Source organism: Tupaia chinensis, unplaced genomic scaffold (genome assembly GCF_000334495.1).
Source record: "Tupaia chinensis unplaced genomic scaffold, TupChi_1.0 Scaffold146140_1, whole genome shotgun sequence".
In the NCBI taxonomy this organism is placed as follows: Eukaryota; Metazoa; Chordata; class Mammalia; order Scandentia; family Tupaiidae; genus Tupaia; species Tupaia belangeri.
In genome coordinates this window covers 1,131,478-1,136,635 of record NW_006205995.1, presented here as the reverse complement: position 1 = coordinate 1,136,635, position 5,158 = coordinate 1,131,478, and the positions used below count along the sequence as shown (strand labels likewise).

At 41.3% G+C, this 5,158-nt stretch overlaps 1 non-coding gene across 1 annotated transcript; it reads left to right on the top strand.

Annotated features, from left to right (window-relative positions):
• Window positions 1-510: 510 nt before the first annotated feature.
• LOC114006203 (U1 spliceosomal RNA) lies at window positions 511-673 on the top strand. The gene has a single exon (XR_003547955.1). It is a non-coding gene; the product is annotated as a U1 spliceosomal RNA (small nuclear RNA).
• The last annotated feature ends 4,485 nt before the right edge of the window (window positions 674-5,158 follow it).

Below are 5,158 nucleotides of genomic sequence, written 5' to 3'. Positions count from 1 at the left end.
CTCTCTGGTCAAATTGAAATGAAAAAATGTGTAAATAAATAAAGTTAAATAAAATAATTCTTAAAAAAAAAAAGAAAATTGCACATTTTCTCAGCTGGTGGCGTGGTGGCTGAAGACACTGTATCCCATGTGCTGACTGTGAGGTTTGAGTTTGGACCTTGTGGCTTGAAAAACACACTGGGTGTGTAAGTTTGTGTGCCCGAAATCCTGAAAGGAGGAAGAAAGGAAGAAGTAAGGAAGAAGAGAGGATTATAGTGTGCCGGTCCCCACGCGTACGGTTATTAAACACACGTTTGAAGAGATGTACGCATCGGGTAGAATGAAGCCAGCTCAGGACCTCTGAGAGGTGAGGTTAAGGGAAGACTTTCATGTTCTATCTTGTATACTGTGTGTGTGTGTGTGTGTGTATGTGTGTACGTGTGTGCACATTTTTGCAATGAAATCGTGTCACTGTTATTTATAAGCAACAAAAAGAATAAAAATACCAATTTGGAAAAACAAACTTTTTTTATACTTCCCTGGCAGGGGATACCGTGATCACAACTGGGAAAACTCCCAGGGTGAGGCCTACCCATTGCACTCCGGGTGTGCTGACCCCTGCGGCGGCCCCAACTGTGGGAAACTGGACTGCACAATCTGTGGTAGTGGGGGGCTGCGTTCATGCTTTTCCTTGGTAAGGAGAAAAAAAAAAAACTTTTTAAAAGAGAATATTTACATACATGGAAAAATGCTTACAACACACTGTCAAATAAAAATTGTATGACACAAAGCAGAACCTATATTAGACCAATTTCATTTAAAAAATGTAAATGCATGTACATAATGTGTATATATATATATATTTGCTCAGGAAAACATCCGAAAGAAAACAAGCAGAAATATATGCATGGGAGTTACAGTTGACGGTTGGAATTCTGGGTAAATTTTATTTTTTGTTTTACTTTTCAGTATTTTTCATGTTTTTTAAAAAAATGCTTTAGGAATGGGACCAGCAGTTAGCATAATGACTATGTCACTGGACTCCCATGTAGCTGACTGCGGTTCATGTCCCGGACCTGGTGGCTTAAAACTCACGCCGGGTGTGTGTGTGTGTGTGTGTGTGTGTGCCCAAGATGCCGAGAGGAGAATGGAGGAGAAGGGATTGCGGTGTGGCCATCCCCCCTGGGGGTGATTTCTCGCTTTCTGTCTCTCTGTCTCTCTTTCTGGCGAGCACACGTGCCCTATAGCAAAAACTTCTCCAAAAAAAAAAAGCTTTTATAATTATATGATACTTTCATAATCAGAAAAGGTATCATTATATATAACATACTGCTTTAGCCATGTTGTAACTGCTTAGAAAGCAATTTCTTGCCTTTTAGACTGCAAAAATTTTTATAATCGGAGCACATGGCTATCTTAAAATGTGGATGAGTGAAATCTTTTCTATTTTCCAGTTCCGTCAAAGGTAAAGGAAGGGACTAGCCCCATGGTGTATTAGTAAGAGAGTCAAATCCCACGTGGCTGCCTGTAGTGTGAATCCACCCGCCATATGCTGAGCACGTGTATGTGTGGCCAAAATCCTGACATGAAGAAATGGAGAAGAAATTGCAGCGTGACCATCCCCCAGGACTGTTACTCTCCCTCTCTCTGTCTCTCTCTAGTAAGTACATGTACTCTTGGCAATATTAATAATAATAATGGTAAAGGGAGAGTTAATTTTTTTTTATGTGACTCAAGGTCTTTTTTTTTTTTTTTGAGAGGTTTTAGCTATAGGGTGCGTGCTTTTGCCAGACAGACAGAGAGAGACAGAGAGACAGAAAGCGAGAAATCACCCCCCGGGGGGATGGCCACGCCGCAATCCCTTCTCCATTCTCCTTTTGGGATCTTGGGCACGCATGCACACGTGCCCGGCGTGAGTTTTAAGCCTCTGGGTCCAGGACACGAACCACGGTCAACTACATGTGAGTCCAGCGACATAGCCATTACTGACTGCTGGTCCCTGTGACTCAAGGTCTTGAAAGAATAGAAAAATTCCCCAATCTCTGAGTTTATCAGAAACTTACTGCTGGCTGGTGGCGTGGTGGTGAAGTTGCTGGACTCCCACATGGCTGACTATGGTTCAAGTCCTAAACCTGGGGGCTTGCTTTCTCACTCTCCTCTCTCTGGTCAAATTGAATAATAATAATAAATAAATAAAATTGAATAGATAGTTCTTAAAAAAAAGAAACTGCTACAGTCCCTACCCTAATTCCTGCCAATATTATTGAAACAGCTTTTACTCTCTCTGTTTTCTTTTCGCTCCTAAATACAGTCCATAATGTAATTCGAAAGGATTAGGGAGATCTGTAAGCATGTTGCCAAAAGACTAATCATCTTAAAATATGGCTTCCCTTTTAATTTTGCTAAAAAGTCCTTAATGGCAGGTTACAAAGAGTATTTACAGCACAATCCCATTTCTGTAATAATCGTATAAACATAGTACAATATGTACAATAAAAATTGCAAGACTATAATCCAAATGTTAGCAAAGCTTTTCTTGGGGAGTAGTGGGGTTCTAGAGGAATTTTACATTCTAATTTCTATATTTCTGAAATGTTTGACGAAAAGCCTAGATTATTTTTATAATGCAAAAAGAAATTAAAGTGAGGGAGGAATCCTTTCACGATTTCTCACTGATCCAAGGATGCCATCTAAACTCTTTCTTTTGTCCAGATGCCTACCTTAATAATTTTTGTATTCAGAGGTGGCCCCATAGCTCAGCAGTTAAGGGATCAGGATCCTATGTGGCCAACCACAGTTCTAATCCTGGCCTTGGCAGCTGGAAAAACAACAGGAGCTTGCCCTGCCAAGATCCTGAGGGGAAGGAGGAATAGAGGAAGAATTGTGACATGACCACACCCGACTGGGGGAGGTTCTCTCTCTCTCTGCCAAGAGCACACGCCCACTGACAATTTAAAAAATCTACTCAACAGAACCCACCCGGTTCATTCCAGCCCCTCAGAGATTACCCACCTTTCTAAATGTTTATGGCACTGCCTGACTTTGGCACTTTTTGAATTTTATCACACAGTGGAGCATGGCCTTATTTAAAGTGCTTCACAATTAATGTATAAATCAGTAAAGTTGGGGTTTATTCTTTATGCCCCCTCTCCCCCCAAATGCCTGAACCATTCCAGACCATATCAGATGATCACTGCATCTTTCTTTTCTTTCTTTCTTTCTTTCTTTCTTTCTTTCTTTCTTTCTTTCTTTCTTTCTTTTTCTTTCTTTCTTTCTTTCTTCTTTTATTTATTTATTTATTTTTTTTGAGAGACTTTTGCTATAGGGCACATGCCATACACTGGCGGGAGAAACAGAAAGTGAAAAATTACCCCCTAGGGGGACGGTCGCATTGCAGTCCCTTCTCTCCCATTCTCTTGGGATTTGGGGCATGCACACACACGCGCCCATCGTGAGTTTCAAGCCGCTGGGTCCAGGACTCAGAAATGCAGTCGGCCACATGGGAGTCCAGTGATGTAACCATTATCCATATGTTGGTCCCGGTCATTACGTATTTCTAAATATTTCTTTATTTACTTTTTGCTACAGAGTGTGTGTCCTCACCAGAGAGAAGGGGGAGAGCAGTAAGTGAGAGAGTGGTAAGTGAGAAAGCACGCCCCAGGGGGATGGTCACAATGATCCCTTCTCTGTTTTCCTCTCGAGATTTTGGGCACAGAGGTATATGCTCCTGGTGTGTTTCTCAAGCTGCTGGGTCTGGGACTCAAATGGTGCTGTCACCTATGTGGGATCCAGCCATCCCAACCACCATGCCACCCAGGGCCTGACTAGATGTTTATTTAATTATTTATTTTTAATTTTGTTGAAGGTTTTTGTCATAGGGTACGTGTGTTTTTTGCAGAGAGAAAGTGAAAAATCGCCCTCTGGGGAGATGGCCATGCAGCAATCTCTTCTCCACTCTCTCCTCAGGATTTTGGGCACACACACATATGTGCCCCATATGGTTTCTTTTTATCTTTGTCTTTTCTTTATTTATTTATTTATTTTTTGCCATAGGGACTTGCACTTGCCAGAGATAGACGGTGAGAGGGAAAGTGATAAATCCCTATCCCCCAGGGGGGAAGACCACATTGCAATACCTTCTTCTCCATTCTCCTCTTGGAATTTTGGGCACGCGTGCACCTGTGCCTGGCATGATTTTCAAGTCACTGGCCTGGGACTCAAACCGTGGTTGACCATGTGGTAGTCCAGTGCCTTAACCACCATGCCACTTGCTAGCCCTGATATTTATTAATTGGCTTGAAACTCTACATGTAAGGAAACTGAAAAGAATACAAAAGGTTATTTTCTTAGAGACACCCACAAAGAAAATCTATTAGGAAGAAAAGAAAAAATGAAATGGAAATTAAAAAAAAAAATTTTAACACACACACACATATGCTGAAAAATGAAGACCAAAAAAAAAAAAAAAAAAAAAAAATGGACAATAGACACATTTGAGAGATAAGACAGTGTATTATTCCTTTATTTTCCTTGCTTCTTCCAGTTTTTGGTGGTTCCTGGCACTCCCTGGCTTGTGGCCATGTCACTTGAATCTCTACATCTGGGGTCATGTTTTTTTTTTCTCTTCTGTCTTTCAAATCTCCCTTTACAAGATCAGCAGATGGCATAACTGTTACATCACCAGACTTCCACGTAGTCAACCACGGTTCGAGTTCTGGATCCAACAGCTTAAAATTGATGCTGGGCACGTGTGCGTGCGTGCCCAAAATCCTGAGAGAAGAATGGAGAAGAAGGGATTGCGGAGTGGCCATCCACCCTAGGAGGTGATTTATCGTTTCTATTTCTCTGTCTCTCTGGTGAACGCACAAATCTTTCTTTAAAAACCCCCACAAATCTCCCTTTAGCTCCCTCTTCTAAAAATACATGTAGTTACATTTAGGGCCCATCAAATAATCCAGGGTAATTACTCATTTCAAAACCCTTACTTTAACCGTCATATCTGTACTTTTTCTTTTCCATTTAAGGTAACATTCACAGGTTCCAAGAATAAGAACATGGACATCCTTTGGGGGTCCATAGTGCAGCCTGCTACAGATACTTGCCAGGAGGAGTTTCTTTTAGTACACAGGAAAACTTCATGGTCTTCAGCCCTACTTTCTTCCCATTTCAAGGCATGATA